The sequence below is a fragment of the Lepisosteus platostomus genome, chromosome 5, assembly GCF_059453375.1.
Source record: "Lepisosteus platostomus isolate fLepPlt1 chromosome 5, fLepPlt1.hap1, whole genome shotgun sequence".
In the NCBI taxonomy this organism is placed as follows: domain Eukaryota; kingdom Metazoa; phylum Chordata; class Actinopteri; order Semionotiformes; family Lepisosteidae; genus Lepisosteus; species Lepisosteus platostomus.
In genome coordinates this window covers 64,793,544-64,817,734 of record NC_142615.1, presented here as the reverse complement: position 1 = coordinate 64,817,734, position 24,191 = coordinate 64,793,544, and the positions used below count along the sequence as shown (strand labels likewise).

At 42.1% G+C, this 24,191-nt stretch overlaps 2 long non-coding RNA genes and 3 other non-coding genes across 5 annotated transcripts in view; 2 read left to right on the top strand and 3 right to left on the bottom strand.

Annotated features, from left to right (window-relative positions):
• Positions 1 to 5,202: 5,202 nt before the first annotated feature.
• Positions 5,203 to 24,191, top strand: part of LOC148671272 (uncharacterized) — a 170,859-nt gene continuing 151,870 nt past the window's right edge. Inside the window, exon 1 of the long non-coding RNA XR_015936663.1 lies at positions 5,203 to 5,411. This is a non-coding gene — a long non-coding RNA (uncharacterized LOC148671272). The remainder of the gene's footprint in view (positions 5,412 to 24,191) is intronic.
• LOC148671291 (uncharacterized) lies at positions 6,913 to 7,629 on the top strand. Its single transcript, XR_015936661.1, has 3 exons — positions 6,913 to 7,026; positions 7,114 to 7,227; positions 7,294 to 7,629. It is a non-coding gene; the product is annotated as an uncharacterized LOC148671291 (long non-coding RNA).
• Positions 9,740 to 9,813, bottom strand: trnat-agu (transfer RNA threonine (anticodon AGU)). Its single transcript has one exon. It is a non-coding gene; the product is annotated as a tRNA-Thr (tRNA).
• Positions 11,349 to 11,420, bottom strand: trnay-aua (transfer RNA tyrosine (anticodon AUA)). Its single transcript has one exon. It is a non-coding gene; the product is annotated as a tRNA-Tyr (tRNA).
• On the bottom strand, positions 14,861 to 14,943 carry trnal-uaa (transfer RNA leucine (anticodon UAA)). The gene has a single exon. It is a non-coding gene; the product is annotated as a tRNA-Leu (tRNA).

Sequence of the window (24,191 nt, the reverse complement as noted above, 5' to 3'; positions counted from 1 at the left end):
GCGATAGTCATCTGGGGTGTCGGCATTTAAATCCACCAACAAGTAACCGAAAGGTTTTTTAGTAGCATCATCAAACGCTTCCAAAAAAATCTGGCTTTACCAGGATACATATGCCGTGACAGGGTTGTAATCTGTAGTTTATCTCTAGGGTTTTTAAACAGCACCATGTACTTTGTATTTAATGCTATGGTTCTACTTTTCCGGCCTTGACAAAACACATTTTGGACGATATACATGATGCTGAGGTTTCGGTGGTGTACGTATTTTGTAAAAGCTTTTTCTATCTCACTATTTTCACACGCAGACTCCATCAAATCATCAACTATAATCAAATTTACTCTATCCGGTGGCAGTAGCTGGTCGGCGGAAAACGACGTCGGTAGCCCTTCTATAAACTGAATGTATGGAAATTTCACAAGCAACTCAGCGTATAGAGGTTGCCAGCAGCTGTAACACCAGACTATGTTTTCGGGTTTACGAGTCATAACGGTATCACTGTTCTCCAAGAGCTGTTTTATAAAATAACTTTTACCGCAATTCGAGGGTCAGGACAAAATGCATGAAAAAGGGTGTTTTAACCTGACATCCATCGTGTTAATATCCGTAGGGCAACGATGTCAAATTTTCTTGCAGCACCCGCTTGTCGTACACCACCTTCTGGGTTTTCTTTAAGGTCCGGGTCTCACTGCGCCAATCCTTTTTAACACGCACGATCATCGGCTATTGAATAGAAATGTGTTTAAATTCCCGGCACTCTGCATAAGGATTAATGCCATAGTCAAAAACCAAGTCCCGCAGACTCTCAAAGTTAACTTTTTCACAATTGTTCACATTGAGCGTAATGCCTTTCACCTTTAAACAGGCTTTCCCACCAGACAGCTTGTACCCGTACGACTTGGGTCCTGTTGATACAAACTCAGTGATGTGTTGTCCAGCAGCGATTTCGCTGGTCAGCTCACCCAAATAGTCACCCAGCCCCGGATTCCACTCACCCTCCCGGCTCACAAAGATAACGGAATCTGTGTTGTGGTACAGACAGTGGCCTTGCAAAGCGTTTAGCAGATTGTATAACTCCCAGCGGGCATAGGCGGTTGTAAAGCTAGCGATGAAAATATTAGTGTTTGAATGGCCTGTATAGTGGTGTTTAGTGTTTAGTGTTGTTTCCACATAACACAGGCTGTGTTTTCATTGATAAACTTGCAGGCTGACACCTCATGATATGGCGTAAATAAGTACCTGAACAATTCATCGGGGTTTCTCACAATGGTGGTCTGTGGTAAATTGTCTCTTTGTCCATACTTCCCCCACAAACTGTTCAAGGCAATTTTTGAAAGCTGTCTTTTGGCCGGATTCTTTTTAATGTTGCTGGGTTCCAGCCGGACACCCTCTTTTTCATAATATTCGCTGATATATTTTTGTTGTTTCGCGACATCTGTACACCCCTCTGGAAACCCCAAAGCTTCCTGTTTCCCTTTCAGATGCAGTTTGATGTAGTCGGTAAAGATTGTGCGAGGACTTTTCGAAATGTCAAATTTCATAAATTTTACCCACTCTATACCCCAGATCTAAGGCCATAATTCAGGGGCGCACCAGACACCAGTCAAGGCGCGATCTTCATCACTGTGCTCACAGGGGGTGGTCTGTTTTGTTTCACCACATGTACAAGAGTGTTGACAGTTTTTTTTGTCAATTTTGGTTGGAAGAACTGGAAAGTACAAACATCTGGGTGTGTAAACTTTCACCTTTGCTAAACCGAAATATTGTTTTAAATCTCGAAAGTTTTTATAAATTATTCGGGGGTGCCCCAGTGGGTATTTTTTAGTTTTGTTCACAAATGGATACAGACTGGTGAAATCATAGTAATGGATTTTTTCACCGGGCTGCGCTGTGTAATGCAAACAAATCTCATTTGTTCTCCCCCCAAAAAGCGACTCACGCGGTTGCAGAGGCTCTGGTAACTGCGCAGCTGTTAGAAATTTACCCAAGTCTCCATTTTCAACAAGCATGTCTCTGAACTCGTGCTCCCACAAAACACGCACGTTAAAACTTCTCATTTTGAGAAAATTAATTTTCACCATCGTCTTTCTGTACAACCAACCAAAAGTAGTGTTTGTCAGCGGATTAAAATCGTTTTTACAATAACAAACGCTACAACCGTGAAAAAAGCAACCGTTGAACTCAAAGGCTGTCGGCACTCCGTCAATTACAGCATAACCATCCAGAAAATATGGGCCAACCTTGAACTCACCGGCTGTGGTTAACGCGTGTTGGATTTTAACGGGCTCTGTGTGTTCGATGTACATAAGCCATTGAATGCTGGGTGTAGAAAATCGTTTTTGCTGGCGGTGGTAATTTTCATGGGGTAGCAACGCAATCGTCTCTTCCTGTAAAAACATAAGTCTGAACATGGCCATGCAGACACTAGCGATGGTCACAAACTGAAAGGGGTCGATGCAGACAACACAGGCGGCCCCTGACTCAGTCATGCGTGTATGTCTGGTCATATTCATGACCTTGTCCCGAAACCTGATACAGCCTTCTCTTAGAATTGTCACATCCAACTGGCAGTAACGTTTCAACTCTCTCTGTAAGTTAAACACACTTCCCCGGCATTCTTCATACCAAACCAAAAACCCGGCTTTCTCGCTCGGCAGCATGTAGTTAACGCCGTAAAGTTCTGGCAGCGGCAGCGAGCCGTCATAATTTTGGTTTTCTGAAGTGTTCATCAAGTGTGGAAAATGACCCTTAGCCCCAGGGAACCCCATTAATTTCATAGGTAGAACGTTTAAAGAATCGATAAATCTGATGTTCAGAGCTTTTACAGTCAACGTCATACGTCATACGCCACATGGCAGTTAGTGCAAAAATACGCCGCCCCCACAAAAGCTTTAATATTTAAAACCCCATAAAAATGCTGTTCATGCAGTAGAGCAAAAAGTATTTTAGAATTTGGTGGTGTGGGCCCCGTTGTAAAATATTTCCAATCACCCTGGTTGTGGTACAAAATTCTAATGACCACCTTTAAATGTTTTTCAAAAGCGGTAATGTCTGACAAACTAATTTTCCGATTCTCTGGAAAACCCAACTCTTTGTGCATTCGTTTAGCGCCCTGTAACATTTCCCCATTGGTACAGCCTTCATTCAACAAACCGTACACACTCCCGGTGAAACACAGAATACTGCCCATGTAATGTAAGTCGATAAGGTGCGCTTTTTTCTGAGCAATTACCCGGCTTTACAGAACGGATTTAAATCTTCGGCGGGCACCCCCCTGCATATTCCTAACTATCGTCACCACTAATCGGAGGCTGTCATCGGTGAGAACTTCTGTGTGGCTCTGTAAGAGGTCTGAGATGTGGCTTAAAAAATCGGCAGCATTTAATTCTCCGGGTTGTCTCCTGTATGAGAACAAGGGTTTGTTAAAACCACCCGCAGTCAAACGCAACTGTACAAAATCATCTGCCCCGATGTTTGGAGAAAGTTCATCCAATATTCTCTGGACTGCACCATGCACAACGTCCATAGCCTGTACATACGAGGCTATTCTGTCGAGATTAACAAAACAAAATTCTTCATGGTGCTCTGTTGCTCTAAAATTATTATAAGACCTGTTATAACTACATATATGGTCCAGGAAAACTAAGGGGCCTCTATTTGCCCCTGCACCGCCACCAACCTGATTCAGATTGTTCAGTACAACCGGTTCTCTGTTTTCAAAGTTACCGCCATCCTGTTCTGCTACAGCACCCTCGGGCATTAAGTTATTTTCTACCACTGCATTTTCATTGCGTGGTTCGGGCGGCCCTTGGGAAATCTGATGCCTCTCTCTGAATCTTTCACGACGCAACAAACATGGTTTTGCCAGTTTAATTCTTTAATTTATGTACAAACGCTTGATGTTGGCAAGCGGTCGGTCTTTTAAACACTTTTTAGACTGCATGTTTAGTCATTTATCCCGGTGGGTCTTCACCAATGCTCCCTGAAATAGCATTATGAGGTAATGAAATCCAGAGGTTAGATCGACATCCTCTTTAGAAAAAACGTCTAAGAGGCTAGCGGCGTAAACCTGGATCGTTTTTGGAAACACTGAATGTACACTTGCTAAAGTGGCTCTTAGATTCTCTAAATACCGCTTTTTATCCACCTCATTAGTGCCCACCTTTGATACTAAGTCTGCAATGTACCGCACTGAGTATCCCACATCACCAAGCACCAAGTCTTTAGGCGCGTTATTATTTCGCTCCAATGGCTTGACACGTTTGGCTTTGGTCAGCGTCTTAACAGCCGTCTCCGATGCAGTTACCACCTTAGGGTCCGACGTTTCCGCCACATTTGTTTCGCCGCTCGTCGATACAGCTGCTGTGTGAATAAATAATACCACGCCGATGCTCCATATCTCAAAATCAGAAAACTACACTGTGATAAAAATAAAAGACTTTTCAACACAACAATCAATGAAATCTAAAATGTCAAAATCAGAAAACTACAATAACTATGATAAAAACGCCACACATGTGGCGCATCCTTACACAAAGGGCTGCGGGTGAATGGAACAAGTTACCCGGACATGTTGTTACACCTGTTTCCTTTACAGCTGTGGTGGCGCTACTGGGTCAAGCGGCATGGTTAACGGCCTATAGACCCCTCGCACAGACCAGTCGCTTTTAACTTTAAAAGCTAAGCAGTTTTAAAATAAGGCTTTTTAACACTCCCAAACAGAAAACTACGCGAAGTAGGATCTTTCAGCGAATTAACATCCTAACAAAAGAAGTAACATTTGCCGTAAGTGGATCATAACACATCTTGACCACGCTTAAATTATATTAACCTTTGATTGTTGATTTCGGACGTTTTGAGCTAGTTGACCCAGTTAACGTGTTGGCTCATCGCAATTTATTTTTTGAAGGTCCGGGGTCTGCACGGAGAGGGAAAATACCATTAGTGAAAGAACTCAACACCGCAAATTACCAAAAAATAGAAAAACGGTGGGGATTTTTATTATAGACACGTTTAAATGGCCATGCTAAAAGAATGTTTTATATAATACCGACCTCTTCTCCCAGGCGATCTGATAATATGCTCCACACCCTCTGATATGACGTGAACATCTGCATGCCTCTCCACAAGGTTTTGCGGTGGTATTGTAAACCCCAAACAAGGTTTTTTAAATGTGTAGCGATTTGTCCCTTCGCCCGCGTCTGTGGAATAGACACATACGAGTATTGGTGTGGAGAATTTACCCCTGTGTCTTTAAGACTCACATGGTCGTAAAGCGTTATTCAAAACACTGTCGTAATTACTCACCAGTGTTGGGTTGCGCCGTAACTGGTCTTTTTACAGCTGTGGTTTTTGGGGCTAATGGAAATGAATGGATACACACAGTCACGACCACATTACGGAACAACTGCCTGGTAATTCCATTATAATAATTCAATATTGCCTAGTATACAAATATTATACAACATTTTGTAACTATAGCTAACATGAGACATGCACCGTGATGTTGTAATTGTCTCACAATAAGCCAGATATACATACCACTGAAATTCGTGGAGTCCTCGTCTTCGTCTATCAAGTCGAACAGTGTTAAGTCTGTAAATAGACTATCTTCAGACTGTTGTAATTGATCGGCGTGATCCATTCTGACGAGTTAGGCGATAACGTGAGACTGTAAGAATTGGAATCCAGCCAAAACTTCGCCTGTTACACCGCTGGGACTTATACCCAAACCGATAAACATTCTCTTCTAAGAAACACACATGGCCCCCCCATAAAACCATTAATCTTGGGTATCGTTGGGGGTGCACCTACTGGTCTGTAGAAATTATTTTAAGAAACATTTTAGAAAATGTTTTAGACCGTTATAATGTTAAAATCTATATTTTTTAAGGCATACAACGGTGTCTAAATTTCATAGCTGTTAAAACGTGGTGAAAATGTGCCACGGTGTCTGTGTTTGATTCACCAACAGACCACTAAGAATATTATTAAGAAAAATGTTTTTTATTAACGGTATCGCTTTAAGAAAATGTATCTATTCTTTATAGCAACGTGTTCACAAACAACCCTGAGGTTTTATTTTTTCGCAGTGCGATGTTAAGAACATTTTTGCGTGAAATACATGTGGTGGTTATAAATTAGAAAATTTTACATTAATATAAAATGTATATACAAAACAGGATTTAAAACAAATGAAAAACTATAACTCCTATATCCGTCCGTTTATTGTCACTGTTAATTGTACCCGCTTAAAATTTAAAAATTGTATGAATTTTCGCTCTGAGGTTAATTTTAGCACCCACCTCACTATGTGGTCAATTTTAACATCCCCACCCCCGCTATGTGGTCAATTTTAGCACACCCCCCACAGGCGTGCACACGTGTTTGCTCGATGAAACCATTGTCTCTGCATTCCAGAGCCTTTAACTACCGTGACGCCGACCACCCTCATGACTCCCAAAGATCTCTAATACATTATTTTAAAACTTTTAGACCAGTCTGTTCAAATATAAAGAACAACACCCCATCATTTGTTGCCTGTTAATACTTTAAAGACTTTTACGCGTGCGGTGCGTGGAAATTCATTACAAACTTTTGAAAAGCTGTCGCGAATGTCTTATTAAAAATAAGCTGTGTCTAATTACAGTATTTTTTAAACTTTAAGACCAACCCCGCATGTTTAAAAATTTCTTTTCTGGGGAAACACATCATTTGTGTTTGTGTTGTGTGTTAATACTTTTAAAGTTTAAAACTTATAAGCTGATAAGTGAATACTTTTCGCTCTCGATAAAACACAAGGGGCTTTGGGGGGGGGGGGGGGTTGTTCTAAAACAACACAACCAATTGAAAAATGTCTTGTGTTATGTAGGCATGGTTACACCATCGGCACATATTCTTAAACGCACTGGCTTGACAGGGTCGCAGCGCGTCCCTGGAGCTGTCAGACACCGCCCGTTGTTGGGAGCTGTGAAGATGGCTTCTTTGTGTGGAGAAACATCGGGGTCCGCTACTCTACAAAGTGAAGAGGTAGGCTGCTAAAATATTTGTTCTGATTGTGGAATTGTTGTATTGGCGCTTAGCGTATGTCATTTTAATACTTGGTCTTCTTTTTAGCAAAACCCGACCCCACCCTCTGCACCCTGTGACAGCGGCGGGGGTGTGAGTTCAGCTGGGGTACCAGATGTTGAAGAACTGCCGGGTGCTAGCGATGATACCACGCTACAAATGGTACATATAACGAAAAACCTTAGCTCAAAAGTTTTTTAAGCCTTTCTTTTCTTTTTCCTTTAATAGAATAAAGAGGATGTGGACGGGTCAATCTTCAGCCTATCGGCACAACTGAATGTTTCGTGTCTATGCTTGTGTGTTCGGCCAAATGTTAATAAAGCTGATGCCCAACCAGGTTTAGCTAACGATGTCCCTAATGAGCCCGATGTTATGCCCCAGATTGTGAAAGCAGTAGTTTATTGCATCTTCAAACACTGTTTAAAGGGGGTCCTGGTTGATGACTGCCCGGCCTGTTTGATTGACCATCCCGGTCAGCGGGGTCACACATGCCTGTCTGTCGGCTACACAGATGGGTTTGAAGATGTGACGTTTGCCGCTTTAGAAATTTATAAGTCTCTCAGTTTAGCCTGAATTTTATCGACTGTTCTGTACACCGCCAGGTGTCTGGGTTCGTACACCATGAGAAATGACACTGAGCGGTGCATAAAACAGTTGCAGAAAAATATAATTGAGGACCGCTCCCCATACGAGCATGTACACACCATACTTGAACAGCTGGATGAAAAATTAGTAGATGTGACTTTTGATGCGTTGCAAAAGAAACACTATTCTTATTTTTACATACGCAAAAAAAAAGATCTATGTAAAATGTGAATACAGATTTCACTCTGTTTTACAGACCCGTATGTGCCATCGTCCGAAGAATGAAGAATTTCCAATGTATACGTCTGAATTCTTACTAAGAGTGCTTTACACACTTCTCTCTACAAAGCTTGATATGCAAAACAAAGAGTCGAATGCTAATATCCTTAAATTTGTTAAAGAGATAGATGTGTATGTCAAGAACTTGAGTGAAATTATTGCAGATCTGATGTTTTCAGATCAGAAATGGAAGCCTGGGGTGTAGGGGAAGCCTACAGTGTGTATTCAAAAATACAGTGTGTTTTGCACAGAACCTGTGGTAACACAATCCCGCTGATTACGCAGGCAAATGTTTTTGCCCTGCTAGATCGGATCGCCCAGTGTGGTTCGCATGGCTTTAGACATGGGGAGCGGAAAGGGGGTTATGAATGCTTTTTCAGATGCCTCAAAGTTTCTCAGCAATGTTGGGGTGGTGGTTACGTGACCGAACTAATTTTCCACACCAACATTTAATTGTTGAATGCAAACAGGAGCCGGTAACGCGTGTGTGCTACGTTGTTTCAGTGTTTGAAACACCTACTGTTGAAATAAAGCGGTTCACATTTCACATGGTGTTTGTCCTGCGAGTTCTTTCCGTGAGACTTTACGCAGTCAGTGTGTGTGCTTACAACCCTGCTGCTTTTGAGACACGGCTTGTGCAGCATATAAGCAGCCTGGCCGGACAACCACTCGGCCACCCGGCTGCGGCTGGCACCGCTCACACCCCGGGATCTCGCGGCTCACACCAGACTCTCCGTGCCGCTGTAACTACCCGATTCCCTAGGTTTATAATAGAGCGCACTCAACCCCGCTGCAGACATGGTCCCCTTCCAAACCAATACACACTTTCACACACCTAAAGTGAGGGATGCGCCGCCTTTGGGCTTTTGGACCCTGAGGCTCCGGACCGACTGGCCAGGGGGGAAGGCGGGAGTTCCGACCCTTAACAACACACCATTGGCTCCTGAGGGGGCGGGACATGCACAAATAACAACACGCCATTGGCTGGCAAGGGGGCGGGACAGCCAACCACCGCTGACTCCCATTGGCTGGAAAAGGGGGCATGGTACCTGTCAAAAGTTTGACGAAAGGTGTCGCTTTATACTACTCAGAACACATGTAAGACTTACACACAGCTTTTAATATGCTGTAGTGAATTTGCAGGTGTCCTGGGGAGGGAAGAGAACTGATATTAAGGAAATACATATTTAAAGGGGATGTAAGTATTAAATGTGTTTTGTCACATCTGGGTGTTAACTGAATAACTTTTTAGCATTATTTATTGTGTTTTGACTCTATACTTGTGTTTCTCAGGAGACAGCAGAAATATTGATGTTTACATTTATATTCACATTCCCGGTGATATTGACTTAGGTACTCCACTATTTACTTGCAGTTTGACTGGTGTCAAAAGTTGAAAATCTCTGCAAACATCAAGATGGCTAAGGACGTGGAAAGAAACTCAATCACATTTAGAGAAGGTAATCTTTAGATCGGATTAATTCGAAGTGTGTCTCTGGGTGCGTTTGATCTACCAACGTTGTGTTTAACTGAAGGACACCCTGACTGAGTGTGCCATAGAAACTGACATTTTTTGTATTTTTTCTACATTCACAGATTTTTGGCTAAAGTAAAAAAAAAATCGTTGTCATTTTCTTGCCAGCTGGCAGTAATTCTTTTGCACTGATAAGAAAGATGAGCATTTTATCTTTCGCAATGTCTGGATTTCTTGAAAAACAAGTTGTGCCAAAAGCGAAATGAAAACTTCATTTAAACATAATGCAGAAACATATTGTCTGTAACAATAAACAGTGGGCGAAGACAGGAAGTAAGGCACTGCTGGGATTTGAACCCAGGATCTCCTGTTTACTAGACAGGCGTTTTAACCAACTAAGCCACAGCGCCGGCAAAGCACTGCCCTTTTTCAGCCAGTTGGACACACTGCTCTGTTATATCTTCTTTCGGTGTGCGGTGAGCCTGCTCACTGAGCAAGTTGAGAAAGGATGTGAAATGGCTTTTATCCGCCAATTTCATTACCAAGTTGCTCAATATGCTTTTGATTATCTACAGGGTGTCTAGTGCAACACAGGCGATGGACTGCTGGGATTTGGAGCCAGGATTTCCCGTTAACTAGACAGGTGCTTTAACCAACTAAGCCACGGCGCCGGCAGAATTCTCCTCTTTTACTGCCCCTTGGACACACCGCTCGGAGACACCTGCGTTCAGTAAGCTGAGTCGGCTGGCTGAGCATGTTGCCTCCTTTACATTCGGGCCCCGACACTAAGAGAAACGTACAGAAATGGCTTTTATCGGGCACTTTTCATGTCCAATGCGCTTGACATCTCCCACGGGCGACAGAGTTCATTTACGACACTTTTCCTTTCTTTCTTTCTTCTTTCTGTACTCTTTGATGAAAAAAAAAAAGAGTAATCATGTAAGGGAAAATGTCTTTTTTCATGGAGAAAACGTGCACTAGGAAATGTTGTGTTTAGAAGAAGTGAGTTAACATGAAAAGTGACCTAATTTACCGGAGCAAATGCTCACCTAGCAAGGTCTGCTTTACTACTAGAGAGACGTAGAGTGAAAGACGTGATAATTTCACGCCGTTGTGGAACAAAACGCTATTTTCTTTTAATTATAAATCAATTAGAAATTCAGAGCGACACATAAAGGCTTTGTCTGCATAAAAGTGATGATTTTTAAAAACTGATAAAAATTTGGAAAACACGTTTCTCACGTAGAAATTTAAGATGGGGGTGGGGTATTACTAGTAGTGGCGCTGAACTCACCATGGTGCAATTCATTTACGTGACGGGCTAGTGGTTTAATGGATAACGCGTCTGATTTCGGTATATTAGATTGTCGATTCGACTTCTACCGGGGTTGTGTGATTTAAATCAGGCTCCTCAGAAATAGATGTCCGTTATGTAAATAGACCGCACCTGAAAGCAAACGTTGGGTCTGGTTTCCTTTCTTTCCTGCATGAAATAGCAAATCGTTACAAAAAACACCAGCTAATGTCCAATAGCGTTAGTCATTTAAGCAAACATGAATATACTGTAGGTCTTGGTACATGGGAGTGGATTTCAACCACAATTAAAAAAGGACAAATTATAATTACAGGCTTCAGACACTTTTTCATACAAAAGTGATCAAACACTCCCTAACTTTCAGGTTTGCTTGAACCTGTAACAAAGAAAGCAGTCTGAAACTTCCATTCTTTGATGTCACTGTCTCTAAAGCCAGACGTGATGTTTCACAGATGTGCAGTGTGCCTTTTCTCTTGTCATGTTCATGATGATTCGCTGAATAAGCTCCTGACTGAGTGTTCTGTACTGCACTGTTACTTCGTTCGATTACCTATGTGGTGTACAGATCAAACCAGAATGCGTGGTGTAATTTCCGGGTTCAGCACCAGCAGCACCTGCAAACTCATCAGCTGACCTTGACATGATTTGAACATGCAACCTTCTGATCTATAGTCAGACGCACTACCGTTGCGCCACGAGGTCGCTCGCCACATGTGCTTTTAATTCCCCCAAAGAGAACAATCAGCGTCCCTGAAAAATATTTTTTTTCATTCTCTCCTGTGTGGAGCGCCGCTCTTCCAACGAGGGTCTCTTCTTCCCCGACCACAGATTATTCTTTCCGCCCGGCTCTCTCACAGAGAGCAAACACACTGTCTCCACTGATGTGTTTACTGCATCTATAGATCTGACCCCCGATATTCCTGGACAGGATATTTACCACCAGCCTCGTGAACTTCTCATCTTGACCTCTCCCAGGAGGAGCACAATTAACACAGAATCCTCTCTCCATTTAGCAAATAACAGAAAACACTGTTTACCTGTCAAGACAGAAAACCGGGCTGCTCCAGGTGAGGCTTGAACTCACAACCGCGGCATGACTCCACTAATCACGTCATTTTACAAAGCCTGAACCTGGAAAGAGATTGGAAGCCGAGAAGTTATGGTGTTTTTTTAATACTTGCCTACTCTTTCAATTTTTCGGTCAAGTCTTTTATTTGGGAGTACTTTCAATTGATGTTAATCCTTGTCCCGATGCACGTTCTGGGCCATGGTGCATCTTGAATAATGTTCTTATAGGCTTCAGTTTGGAAAAGTGCGCTCTTCAGAAGCTACCAAAACCGCTAATGGTTACATAACACTTAATGCAAAAGCAACGTTCGGGTTTGAAAAAAAATATTACTTGCTATGAATACAAACACTGTTACAGGAGGAGTGTTAGGGATATTTTAGCTTAGATCATCAATTCATCTTACATTTCTTCTCCATCTATATCTACAGCGTAATCGCTACTGAGTGCTAAAGGCAGGTCCTGGCAATACAATCTTCTTTAGAAAACATTTTTAAAACTATTTCCACTACCATACGTAAAGTAAAAGATAGCGATTGCAGGCAACGAATAAAATCTCTTTTCCAGGGACGTTGTAGTTAGATGCAAATTACACAGACCAGGATTACACCCAATGGGACAAACACCCCACAGAAACTCTGCACATGGAGATCTGTAGAATCATCCTCCGTGTGCAGAGAAAAACTCCTAACAACGGGTGCAGGGCCGAATTAGGCCAGTACCCACTATTGATAAACATACAGAAAAGAATATTAAAGTATTGGCTACACCTAAAAAACAGTGACCAAAATTCCTACCACCACAAAGCCCTGCTGAGCCAAGAGCTGAGCCCAAAACAGAGCCCCCTGAGCCAGCTGGTCCTGAGGCTCACCGACCTGAGCCACACCAACACTAACCAGCCTCAGGACAGCACTGCTAGAGCACCACAACCCAGACTCAACCACATCACAGCACAGATCAAACAGCAATATCTCACACACTGGGACACACACACACAAACACAACATAAACTGGAATGCTACAGAACCTTAAACAGACAATACACACTAGCTGAATATTTGACCAAAATAAAAAATAACAAACAGAAACAGACCCTGACGAAATACAGGCTCAGTGACCACAACCTGGCCATAGAAACTGGGCGACACAGGCAGACCTGGCTGCCCAGAGAGGACAGGCTGTGCTCCCACTGCCAGCAGGGAGAAATAGAGACAGAGGTGCACTTCCTACTGCACTGTGACAGATACTCTGGGATTAGAGAAACATTCTTCCCCAAATTCAGAAATCTAATCCCAGAGTTCCCACACCTGCCAGAATCACAATGGGTCCCAATCCTACTGGGAGAGGGAGGAGGGAACTCAGTTGATCTGGCAGCCCAGTATGTGATCTCCTGTCACAGCCTGAGGAACAGTGAGTCCGTCTCCCAATAATGCTCCAGCCGCCTACAGTATATGTCAATATTATATAATATGTCTTTGTTGTAAATGTCTGTAACATGTCTGTAGATTTTATTTTACTTCTATTTTTTGTTTTGTTCTATGTTAATTTTATTATTTTTATTTGCTTTGGCAACACTGATTGTACCTATCGGTCATGCTAATAAAGCACCTTGAACTGAACTGAACTGAACTGCAAATTACAATCGAAAATGTATCAGCTTTAACATTTTCTTTTGGATTCACAGGACAGTCAGCATGAGTCATCAAAGAGCCTGTAGTGGCAAGAAGTTTAAAAGCGCACAAGTGATCTGTCTTTGGTCAAAGGAATTGCTGGAGCAGTAGGACGCAGAGCAATATCTAGCAGCTGTAGACGATGTTCGTGGAAGAGATAATTCTGTTTTCAGCACAGGGAGTGAGATTGAGCTCAGTCTGGCTCCCAGCAGAATCCATTCTGGTTTGGTTACTGTCAGACTGTGCGTCTGAGGCTCTTTGGATCGCAACGTGAAAAAAAAAGAACAAAAAACATTTGCTCACATCTTGTGATTTTCACGAGAGGAAGAGAAGATATCACTTTAAAAAAATCAGAACTGAAGATTTGGATCCCGGACCTCATACTTGTCAAATGATTAAAATAATAATTATGAAAATATCAGGTTGTGTTTCTGCAACATATCGTGCACAGTATGCCATTTTTTAAAAAAATACAGTAGATTGTACTTAATAAAAATGTACAATTCACCGCTGGTATAAACAGATTTGTGCTGTGTTTGCCTTTGTTAGCATTTGTTTAAAAAATTAGTTCACAATACGATAAAAAACACAGAAAGCACAAACGTAATAATATAATGATACAAAATCAATACCAAATCATAAAGCCAATTAAGTACCTATCCTTTGAAAACAGTGACATTTGTATCTACTTTTGAATTACAAATCAGACAGCGTAGTCCCTTAATTCAAAGATCAGATCTTGGCCAAAACAAGACAACCAGATGTTAGCTGAATTCGGAACAAGAGCCTCTGCTTCATCGTTTAATGAGCTTTTGATCAACGTCTGAGTGAAAAAGATTCGCTATTTTAACTATTTGATTAAAGTTCACAAAAGCACCTTCCTTCGAGCTGGAGTCGAAACAGCGCTACCAACTGAGCTATCGAAGCGATTTAAAGTGCTCCTCTCTGGCACATATTGCCCAATGTAGTGAAATATTCTGGGTACTTAAATTCCAGTTCGACATCAAGTTTCCAACTCGTTTCCTTAGTCTTGTTTACCTTGAATTTAAGCCACAAACCAGGATTCTACTGTATAATCTTCCGGGGATGTTACAAAATGTTTGATGGGGCATCAATCATTATAGGCGGAAATTCACTCCTTTTTTTTTCTCGAGGCATCATATTAAATGATCCATTTCATTTGGATCAAGAAGAGGCTCACCATGAGAAATAGAACAAACTGTTTGATTCTGTCTTTATTGGGAGCTGTATCACAGCTAATGCATGTAAAGCCTTCAGTATGCGATAGTGAGAGCTCAGTTATGCCAGGGAGTGTGAGTGAAGAGAACTGAAATGAAATTTAGTAAATTCATATTTAAATAGAGTGTAAATCAAAGTGTTCTGTCACTTAAAGCTTATTACAACACTACCAGGAGTGGGGATTGAACCCACATGGACATTTGTCCATTGGATCTTAAGTCCAACGCCTTAACCACTCAGCCATCCTGGTCTACAGCGAGATGCTCTTCAGTTGTTTAACATTTAAATATGATTCAACAATTAAAAAAAATTAAACCACTAAACCTCTTAGAGTTGCGAGAATACTTCCTTTGTGTATAAAATACATTGTGAATGCTTTCTCAGCCTTTACTTTTTCGTTTTTATGACTTTTTTTTGACCGAGCACGAATATTCTTTTGTCCATATCTTCCCAATGGAAGCACAGAACGCCGTCAAACCAAATGCATTTTAAAGACCAAGACTTGTGGATATTTCCACAGCCTCTACATCAAACTATCAGTGAGCTAATTATCTTTTTTTAAACCTCCGGTTTTTCATCGATGCGTAATTACGCACTTACTGGAACCCGGAGGACCGCTGTGTACAGACGTTCACAAGGCGAGAAATACTGTTCAATATGGCTTCGTGCGAATAACCTGTATATGACCATAGGAAGCAGAACAGCGCAGTCTCCAATTACCCAGACTGTAAGCACAGAAATAAAGCTTTGTTTGATTTCTGAAACCCTTCCTTTACGCCCTGTTTTCATTCAGGTAAGGGTCAACTATATTGACAATACTACTGACAGCAGGAAGATTAAAATATTCTTTACTCAGCAGCTTATTAAAAACAGCTCCCATGATGTTCAAACTGATTTTTTACGCAGAACACTGACACAGCTTTGCGTTCTGAATCTCTTTTTCTCTTGCTTTTATTTAATATGGCACAATGCACTGGGATAGGGGTATTCTGTTCACAAACCAATAGCATTTAAATCACAGCACCCACAATGCTGCAAGTAAGTGTTTTGCACACTAAGCAGGTCTTCTGACTTTTCCCAGCTTTGTTTTGGGTTGTGGAACCTTTATTTTTTATGATTTTCTGAAGATAACACTACAGGTATACACTGGGATAGGTGGGTCTTTTTCATGGCTCAATAGTAATTCAAATACAACAGCCACACTGCTGAAACCATATGTTTTACACACCAGACAGGGCCCCTAACCTCATACAACCTTGCTGTGGCTGTGGCCTCTTTCTTTATTTTTTATGATTTTCTGAAAGTAACACTACAGGTAATACACTGGGACAGGTGGGTCTTCTTCATGGCTCAATAGTGTAGTGGTTTGATGGGTTTACTGAGACAATTATTAATTGTAACAGTAATCACGAGGTTGTTCGTTGTAGCTTTTAGAAAATCAATCGTCAGAACAACTTACAACGCACACACACGGGTTCAATACACGAGATACATTTATTAATATAAATTGTGCACCAAAGATATACTAGTCTGCCTGGATACGAGCGGCAGACCTTACTGTGAGGGTTATCCAATATACAAGGTATATAATCTCGAAGAGATGCAAACACAAAGAGATACACAACAGAGAATATATGTCAATATATATCGTTCGGTTACCAAATCGCTAACCAGTGTTATTACCCACTGTTACTCTAAACTCGGAAGTAAATACATTACTCATGAATTAAATTGATAACAACTTGTGTTGAGGTACAATTGAATTCTCGAGACGCAATGTAGACACTACAGGTAACACTACAGGTAATACACTGGGACAGGTGGGTCTTCTTCATGGCTCAATAGTGTAGTGGTTTGATGGGTTTACTGAGACAATTATTAATTGTAACAGTAATCACGAGGTTGTTCGTTGTAGCTTTTAGAAAATCAATCGTCAGAACAACTTAAAACGCACACACACGGGTTCAATACACGAGATACATTTATTAATATAAATTGTGCACCAAAGATATACTAGTCTGCCTGGATACGAGCGGCAGACCTTACTGTGAGGGTTATCCAATATACAAGGTATATAATCTCGAAGAGATGCAAACACAAAGAGATACACAACAGAGAATATATGTCAATATATATCGTTCGGTTACCAAATCGCTAACCAGTGTTATTACCCACTGTTACTCTAAACTCGGAAGTAAATACATTACTCATGAATTAAATTGATAACAACTTGTGTTGAGGTACAATTGAATTCTCGTACAATGTAGAACATGGGGTTTACTTATCCACTGTGTATGGATTTGGAATCTCCCGGCACGAACACCAAACCAGCTGACAGGCTCTGTTGCAGCCTCTGTTGCAGCGGTTTTCCAATGGGCGTTGCGTCGGCGTCCTCTGGCTACCGGCCAACCAGTCAAGGTGCAGCTCGGAGTAGGACGGGCGGAGGAATCTGACTGCGGCGCGCAGGGCAGTCGTTGGTCAGAGGGGATCTACCAGGAGTCCGGCTGGCTAGTAGAAAGTCTCTATGCACAGAGTGTGACCGCGAGTCCTCACAAGTCACTCTTTTGCCCGGGAAGAAGCTGGTTCGTTCCCGGTCCAGCGCTGCTTCTGAATAAGCTATTCAGGTTGTTGACGAGGGTCCAACTGTAGGCTGCCGTTGATCAAGCGGAGCATTCACGTTGGTAGAATTTTGAGTACGTACGGGATCCTCGGCCTCGCGCTTAGAACAAAGTCCAAGTCCTTTTGCAGACAACAGCAGTTGTCACGTGATTGTCTCTGAGGATGCGCGAAAATGGCCAAGGAGAGCCCCGATCTGAGCTTGCGCTCCCTTTTTGACCAAGACCCAGATGTGTGCTGATTGGTTGAGAGTTTGGCGGGCATTGGAGACCCACATGGTATTACCACGCCCTGCCAGTCCCTGATTGGTTGGTCAAGATGAGATATAATTCACTTACTCTTGACACTTAGGAATGCAGTCCAGATGTCCATTCGGCACTCCCTAGACTGATAGACGCCAATGGATGACCATTGATCATGATAGCCAGGCTTAGCTAAGTGCATCCCCGTCTGGGAGCTTGTTCCTTATCAAAAGAAAACATCTTAAATCAGCCTGCATAAATACTTTCTCTGTGGCTGCACCACAGAGATGGAGGGTGAGATGGGGCCTCCTTTAGGACAGCATACCAACGCTTAATTCTGTCTTATTAACAAGCATTGCCGCTACAATAGCAATTCAAATACAACAGCTGCTGAAACCATATGTTTTACACACCAGACAGGCCCCCTAACCTCATACAACCTTGCTGTGGCTGTGACCCCTTTCTTTATTTTTTTATGATTTTCTGAAGGTAACACTACAGGTAATACATTGGGATAGGTGGGTCTTCTTCATGGCTCAATAGCAATTCAAATACAACAGCCACACTGCTGAAACCATATGTTTTACACACCAGACAGGCCCCCTAACCTTATACAACCTTGCTGTGGCTGCGGCCCCTTTATTTATTTTGTAATGATTTTTTCAATATGACACCATTAGACAGCCGGTACATGGGGATAGGGGGGTGGTATTCACGAGTCAATAGCTCTTCAAGCACAACAGCCACAGTGCTGCAACCAGGTGTTTTACACACCAGACAGGCCCCCTAACCTTATACAATCTTGCTGTGGCTGTGTCCCTTTTCTTTATTTTTTTATGATGTTTTCAATATGGCACCATTAGACAGGCGGTACATGGTGATAGGAGGGTGCTATTCACGAGTCAATAGCTCTTCAAGCACAACAGCCACAGTGCTGCAACCAGGTGTTTTGCACATCAGACAGCTCCCCTAACCTTATACAACCTTGCTTTGAGTTGTGGAACATTTCTTTATTTTTTAATGATTTTTTTTACTGTAATCAAGTGTTGTGCTCATTAATAATAATAATAATAATAATTATGTAATTGCTTACACTTATATAGCGCTTTTCTGGACACTCCACTCAAAGCGCTTTACAGGTAATGGGGACTCCCCTCCACCACCACCAATGTGCAGCATCCACCTTGATGATGCGACGGCAGCCATAGTGCGCCAGAACACTCACCACTATCAGTGAGGAGGAGGGAAGAGAAATGTAGCCAATTCAAAGAGGGGGATTATCAGGAGGCCATGATTGGTAAGGGCCAATGGGGAAATTTGGCCAGGACGCCGGGGTTACACCCCTACTCTTTTCAAGAAACGCCATGGGATTTGTAATGACCACAGAGAGTCAGGACCTCAGTTTTACATCTCATTCGAAGGAAGGCGCCTGTTTACAGTATAGTGTCCCCGTCACTATACTGGGGCATTAGGGCCCACATGGACCGCAGGGTGAGCGCCCCCTGCTGGCCCCACTAGCACCTCTTCCCACAGGAACCTTAGTTTTTCCCAGGAGGTCTACCATCCAGGTACTGACCAGGCTCACACCTGCTTAGCTTCAGTGGGTTGCCAGTTGTGAGTTGCAGGGTGATATGGCTGCTGGCCATAATCAGCAGCCTTCAGTACTGAAGCAGGTGTGAGCCTGGTCAGTACCTGGATGGGAGACCTCCTGGGAAAAACTAAGGTTGCTGCTGGAAGAGGTCCTAGTGGGGCCAGCACCACCATTAGGCAGGCCTCCTGACCTTTCACAGTCATGCTTTGTTGTGTGAAACTTTAATTATCTTTTTAGGATTTTTTGAACATGGCAACTTCCACCGAGATGGGTGGGGGGTGTCGGGGTGCTCTTCAATAGCTTTTTCATCTATACACACAAACGGATGTAACCAAGACACTCAGAACCTGTCACGCACGGGCTGACTGCTGAGGATAGGGATCCAATGCGGTGCCCTTGGTAGGGTTGGCGCGAGACGCAGGCGTACTCGGAGTAAACAGGCAGGGGTCCGAGTCCGGGAAGGCGTATGTCGAAGAAAACTCAGTCTTCACTCAGGTTGGGAGATTGTCAACAGAGATCTTTAATACAATCAGCTGAAGGGGAGCATATCACAGAGAAAGGGTTTCCCCTAGCACTCAAGACATGCTCACTGGACTGAAGTTATACTTTCCTTTTTTATACATTAAAAGTAGGCAATACTTTAACATATCAAAGGAACATACAGGGAAAGGGGCAGTGTCAGAAGTCAAACAAACAGGACAGGGGGTTGCCATTTGGCATCCTACAATCTGTTTCAGTTTTCTCTGGTTGAATGGGTGTGAGGAATCACAGGCTTTAGTTTGCACCTAAGACAGTGGTCTTAGGTGCGAACAGAAACCTTTCCCACGCATAGTCAACTGTCCTGACCTTTTGACTCGGTCTTCCACACGTAGCACAGGCGTAGGCACAGAATCGACAGGCGAAAGTGTAGTCGAGGGACTGGCAGGGGTCGGAGTCCAGGAAGGCGTAGAAGTTGCGTCGGTGTGGATTCAGAAGGCAGAGGCGTAAACGAAGAGACAGGCTGGGGTCAGGATCCGAGAAAGCGTAAAACAGGCGAAGGTACAAAATCGAGTGGCTAAAGCGGTAGTCGGAAAAGCGGGGTCGAGGTCCAGGTGAGAAGTCATAGTAAGGCAAAGGCGTAGTTCGTAGGTAAGCTCCTGGAGAGAATCTCAATCATGAGCAATGACCGGGGGGCAGATGAGGGTTTAAGCAGAGGACTGATTGACACGTGCACGTTTGGTACGGGGAGATCTCGAGGGAATGCGGGAGCGCTTGCCTGCGTGAGGGAGATTCGTGGCAAAACCAACAGAATCAACCTGAACTCACAGAAAAACAAGAATGCCCCCGAGACACCTGCACCCCCCCCGGACCACTCTGGTATCAACACCCCCAAACCCATCCATACCAGCTAACAAGACTCAGAATTGGTGCAACCCTCCAACCTGGACCAAGAGCAGGATGGGACAAGAACCTGCACCACACTACGCACCCCTCATCCAGAGCAGCAGGACAGCCAGACCACAGACAGCACCATCATGTAACCCCCCTGTTCATTCCAACAGAAAAGCCGAACTGACCCCCACCAGCATGGCGACGCTGCAGCTCTGGTCACACCAGCAGGCCCAATGGGCTCCGAGCTGGGGGACATACAGATGCAGCCATTCAAAATGCGTGGGCGATACCGCATTATTTTTCGGTACGCTGTACGCAGTCTACCGCAAGTTACCGGTAAATACCGCTAGTTACCGTAAATTCTCCTATAATATGACAAGCAAAATAATAGTATCCGGAATTTTGGCAAGGTGGAGCTAATAAAGCTCAACCTCTCATGTTTGAGCTGTGGCCATCAAAGTCTTTAACGAAGATATTACTAATAGTATTAATAATGAATGACCTTGGACAAGCTGTAAGTGTAAACTCAAAGTATTGCCCTGGTTAACATTCTTTTTTTCATTGACCGTCTTTGTAAAAGTAACACCACAGCATTTTGCAATCACGCATTTGTTTCCAATCATGCAAAGTACAGTAATTTTTGAGAATCGATTCACCATGCCTTTCACATGCTCATAAAAGAGATTGATTTAGGAACATAAACATATTACTGTATGAAAACTGTACTGTATACAGTATGTATATGTATATTTAATGTCTTAACTGTGCCCGTTTAAGTATTGAATATTCATATCTAATTTTACCACTGAAGGGAAATCTAAGTAGCTGAGCATAAAAAGAATAGGAGCATACTGCAACGCGTGTGAAGGCCATAAACGATATTAATTTTGGAACATAAACATACATTATATGGCTGGTCTCGGTACTTTAAAGAAAACATACACGAAACATGGTTTCATTATGACCAGAATCGGTCTTGAGATATTTTTAACTTGATTTACAGTATTTGAGAGGTATGTCTTAACACCGATACTACAGTACGTAAATACTGCTCACGTATATGTTTCTAGGTTTATATTATGCATTTCATACGGTCAAATTACTTTTGAGCAACTAATATGAAGCGCGAAACGGTATGCCCAGGGCGTTTTAGTTTCATTTTACTGGGACTCTGCTTTAACAATGTCGCCGTGGATTGATTAGAGATATCAAGTACATACAAGTCATTTTTTAAATGTTGTAGTTTGTCTTGTAAAAATGTTACGAGTACATCATCTATCAACAATTACACAGGTTCTGTTTCCATATTCCGGATTTTGGTTACGTAATATTATTTTCTAAATTTCACGTTGTGAATATATGATTTGGGCAAACAGACCCGCAAAGAAGTACATTATGGGTTGTTGGTTTTTTTTTCGCAGTTTTATCTAGAACAAGCGATGCTTAAACCTTTGTCTGATTCTTGTGAAACTATCCACACGACAGTTACAGTACCTAGGAGTTGACTTCAGTGATGTCACTGATGGGATGTTTCTAAAAATCCATCCTCTGTAAAACGTCTTCTCTAGTTGTCCTGCATATGTATTCGCTAATGAAGCTGTGTGTTCTGAGCCTGGATCTCTACATTTCTGTATGAACCAGCTTAGAGGGCTAAAGACAGCTTGTGTTTAAATTGAGTGTAAGGCAATTTATGCTTCTAAAGTCATGGTCAGCATTTATTATTGTACTGTGCTGTAAACTTGTTCTGTGCCTAGTCACATTATTTTATAGCGTTTTTATAGCGTTATCAAATCCGGTGACGCTGTGTGTTAGTTTCCTGACTCCCATGTCACATGGTCTGTGATTGAAACCTGTGAAACCGGTTTAATTCGTCACAGCCAGCACTCCGGCAGAGAGGGACTCGTAAAGTAGAAGCAGGCGAGATTTCCAGCGAAAGACACCTCCCCCTCCCCCCCCCACCCTCATACGATTCAAATTGTATTACAGCATTGTAATTACACATTGTAATTGTATTACACATTGTACACATGCTTAAAAGAGAAGAGAGAAAATGCAAGCCTTCTTCAGGTGTGAGGGTCTTCTGCTCAGAATGAAATGCTAAAATGTAATGTAGGCTCTGAATGGGTTCAATTATGATTTGGGCTTGATTAAGGTCGCTGCCTTTCATCTAAAACCCTACTTGAATCCTTCTAAACTAAAAATCAGTGTTAGTGAGTTCTAAATAAAGAGGTAGCTAGGTAACAGTGAAACGGGCGGACAGTCTGGGGAGATCGCCCGTTTTCCACGTAAATAGTTCCCTGGTTCCGCACCCCTTGGTGTTTCTCTCTCTCTCTCTCGGGTCACCTGATCATTAGCTCGAAAGATTTCAGTGCTTTGTGTATATTCTAATGGTAGTGGGGGCAGGGTGTGTGGGAACAGGTTTTTGTTGAAATTGCATTTGAGATCTATGTTCTTCACACCTGAAACATTTTCTCTGAAAGCATTTTCTTCGCAGTTTAACCGATCTTGTTACAGCACGTTACAGTTTACTATTATTAACCATATTAATTTTAAGTGCTTAATGCCATTTTTTTGACCATGCACGAATATTCTTAAGTCCATATCTTCACAAGGGAATCAGTGCGAATTGCAATACTAATTAAATTAAAACTACTAACTACTAACTAATACTAGCTAATTAAAACAAACCAGAAACGTGTTGTTCTGTCTAATGACATTACATTAATTTTGTTACGTTATACATTTTAGAAATGTTTCATCCATACAAACACCACAAAACTATTTTCGATTGTATTTCTGAATAGTATGTTACACTTAGTTCACTGTTTTAAAAACATCTAATTAAGAAAGTTAGGTGTTAGCATAAACTATTAGCAATCAATAATATAAGAATTTAGCACTGTAATAAGCTGTTGCACTTTCCCCCGCATCTTGTAAAAATATATTTTCATTGTTCAAATATACATTAAGTCTGACTATCATATAATAAGTTAAATACAAAACTAAAGAAAAAATAGGGTTAAATATAATTCAAAATATTTTGCTAACAATGTTAACTGTTTATGAATAATAAAATGTATTAACTAAGGAGTAGGATGGCACAGTTGTTAGTATGTTTTTTGTTTTGTTTCTTTTTCATAAATACAACAGTTGTACCTGATGTCTCAGTGGCTTTCAAAATTAAATTATGCATGCAAACCTGTGAACTAAAAAGATAACTAAGATATCCATCCATTTATAATGGTGGCAAAGTGGTTAGCATTGCTATCTTGCAGCACTGGGGTCCTAGGTTCAATTCCTGCCATCCTGTGTGTGTGGGGTTTACATGTTCTCTCTGGGTCACATGGTTTTTCTCCATATGTGTGATATGACTCCCTCTCGCACTCCAAAACATACTGGTAAGTTAATTGGTTTATGGGAAAATTGGCCCTGGTGTGTGTGTGTTTGTGTCTGTCTGTCCTGTGATGGACTGGCGCTATGTCCAGGGTGTATTCTGCCTTGTGTCCGTTGCTTACTGGGATAGGCTCCAAATCCTCTGTACTGGATAAAGAGATTAGAAATGGATGGAAGTAAAGGCACTGTGTGGATGGAACTATACACAGTGTTAGAAACCCACTATGAAATGGCAGCATCTCACTGAGAATAAAATATCTCATAGTGCTGGCTTAAGGAAACAGC